Raw genomic sequence first — 2,318 nt, 5'->3', positions numbered from 1 at the left:
TCCTTCAGTTGTATCTTGTAGCAATACCCAAGGTCATAGTGAAGGAGATGATAATTGGGGTTCAGAGATATTGCTCGCTCTAGAATAGAGATTGTTTTTTCTATGAATTCTGGTTGAAAGAACATGGCTGCATTTCTCAGGACCTCAGGGTCCAGGCTATTCTGGACAACATCTTCTAAGAGGGCTTCTGCTTGCTGTCTATCCGCCCTCTTAAGGATCCTGGCTAAATACACCTTAGCTTCATAGTTTTGCTGCTGTTGACGGATAATGGCCCCCAGCTTCTTTTTGGCTGCTTCCCAAAATACAGGCTTGCGTGTGTGAGTCCATGATGCAAAGGCTGCGATTGCCAAGCCAGCAAGAAACTCCCCATTTGCTTAGTCTTCTCTCAATGCCATTTGGAAACACTCTGTGGCTTCTCTGCCATCGCGTAAGCCTGCTGCCAGAAGAGACCAGCCTTTCTGTGCATGTATCTCCGTGATCTGAGCTGCATATGGAGAGCGGCTCTTCAGGGAGCTGCAGATCTTTCTAACCTTATCCAGGTAAAGCTCAACCAAATCATAGTGGGCCAAGTGATAACAGAGCCAGGCGTAGTTTCCGTAAATGACCAGGACCTGCCGGGGGAAGTTATCTGGGTGATCTCTTTGCAGAATCTCCTCGGCTTCTGTAAGGCTTTGCAGAGCGTCTTCATATTGCCCTTGCAGGTGGTAGAGATAAGCTTGCATGGCAAGGAGCACGGGTTGGTTCTGGTTGTGAGTGTGGGCAATCCTGAGAGTCAGAGTTTGGAGGATGTGAGTTGCATCTACCTTGTCTCTGATTTCAAAGTTCCAGGTGAAGTGGCACTGGAGGGCCTGCAGCTTCTCCTTCAGGCGCAGGGGGCTGCAAAGAGAGGGGGAAATGAGACTCCATCTGGGCTGAATGAGTTTCCACTGCACGCTAGAATCATCCCCACCACTATGACAGGGAGCGACACTGCCCCCCACCTCCAGTGAGTACCCCACTGCAGGTACCCCCCTCCAGCACCCCCCAACTGTACCCCCCGTTCCCTCCCCCTCGCCACCCGGCAGTGTCCTCTTTCTGGGAACAAGCACCGCACTGAACAATAGAACAACCCCTGCCCCCCCGCCTTGCTAGACACCCTGACCCCCCCGCCTTGCTAGACACCCCCGACACCTCCCACCGCCTTGCTAGACAGACCGACAGCCCCCCCCCCCAGCTGTGCCCGCTCTCTGGTCTGGGGCCGGTGCCTGAGCTGAGGGGCGCGGGGGGGGGGTGATGTGGTCTCAGTCCAGGCTGAGCGTTCACAAGAGCCCCCCCGCCCCCTTCTGCAAGCAGCTGGTTTCCCCTCCCTGCAGCCTCCTCCTCCATAGCCCCGTTCTCCTGCTGCTGGCTTTTCTTTCTGCATCTCCCGGGCTGGTCCCGTCCCGCCCCCCGGCTGCCCCTCGGCTCCAGCCCCCCGGGGATCGGAGTTAATCCCCCCTCCCCCGGTTTGTGCGGAGGGGAGCAGGAGTTAAGGCCAGTGACTAGTCTGGTAACACCCACGTGGATGTTTAAAACCACAACAGGGAGAGGGGACGGGCGGGGCTCTCTCACCGCTCCTCGGTTGATGCGGAGTGAAGCCGGAGTGACAGCTGGCCAGAGCGGGGAGTTCTCGGGAAAGTGACAGCAAGCTGAGCTCGCAGGGTGAGGTGTAAACAGTGACCTGCTCTAGCCCTGGGAGTCACCAGCCTGGAGCAGCAACAGGCTGCAAAATGACCCCAGATTCACCCCGCCCCAGAGGTAGAAAAGCCGGAGATGGCCAGCCCCAGAAATGCGCAGAGGGGTGGGAAGGTGTCTGGATTGAGCCCTTGCTGGAAACGCCTCCGCCGCCCAGCGACCCCAATGCTCCTACCTCATTGCGATCCGCTGAGTCCCCAGCCCAGCCAGGGAGGTGACGGCTCCTGTCACTGCACTGGGTTTCTTCCCGAGCTGGAGAAGTGCCCGGTTCTGGGAGAGACCCGAGTTCTGTCTGGGGCCAGAACGGACTGTGTCTGCGAGGACCCCCCTGCCCTTTTCTAGCCAGCCTGGGCTGCGAGCTGGGGAGCTCCGTGGGCGGCTGGGGAACGGAAAGGGAGAGTGAGCTGGGGAAAAGGAAACTGAAACTTAACTTTCAGCTCCACTTGTCACCTTCAGTTTCCACTCTGCCTGACTTGCCATCTGCAGCTCCATGGGTGACATGGGACTAGTTACAGGGTGTGTGTGTGCGTGTGTCTCTACGCACACACGTTTGCACTCGTACAATCCTGCCCTGGGTTTCCCCGCACACAGACGGGTCACTCACC

General features: G+C 57.5%; 1 pseudogene; it reads right to left on the bottom strand.

Moving 5' to 3' along the window:
• Window positions 1–2: 2 nt before the first annotated feature.
• Window positions 3–2,115, bottom strand: LOC135981352 (interferon-induced protein with tetratricopeptide repeats 5-like; annotated as a pseudogene).
• Between the last annotated feature and the right edge of the window lie 203 nt (window positions 2,116–2,318).

The sequence above is a fragment of the Chrysemys picta genome, chromosome 1, assembly GCF_011386835.1.
Source record: "Chrysemys picta bellii isolate R12L10 chromosome 1, ASM1138683v2, whole genome shotgun sequence".
Taxonomy (NCBI): domain Eukaryota; kingdom Metazoa; phylum Chordata; order Testudines; family Emydidae; genus Chrysemys; species Chrysemys picta.
Note: the sequence above shows the minus strand (reverse complement) of the source record. Positions and strands in the feature narration are given on the sequence as shown.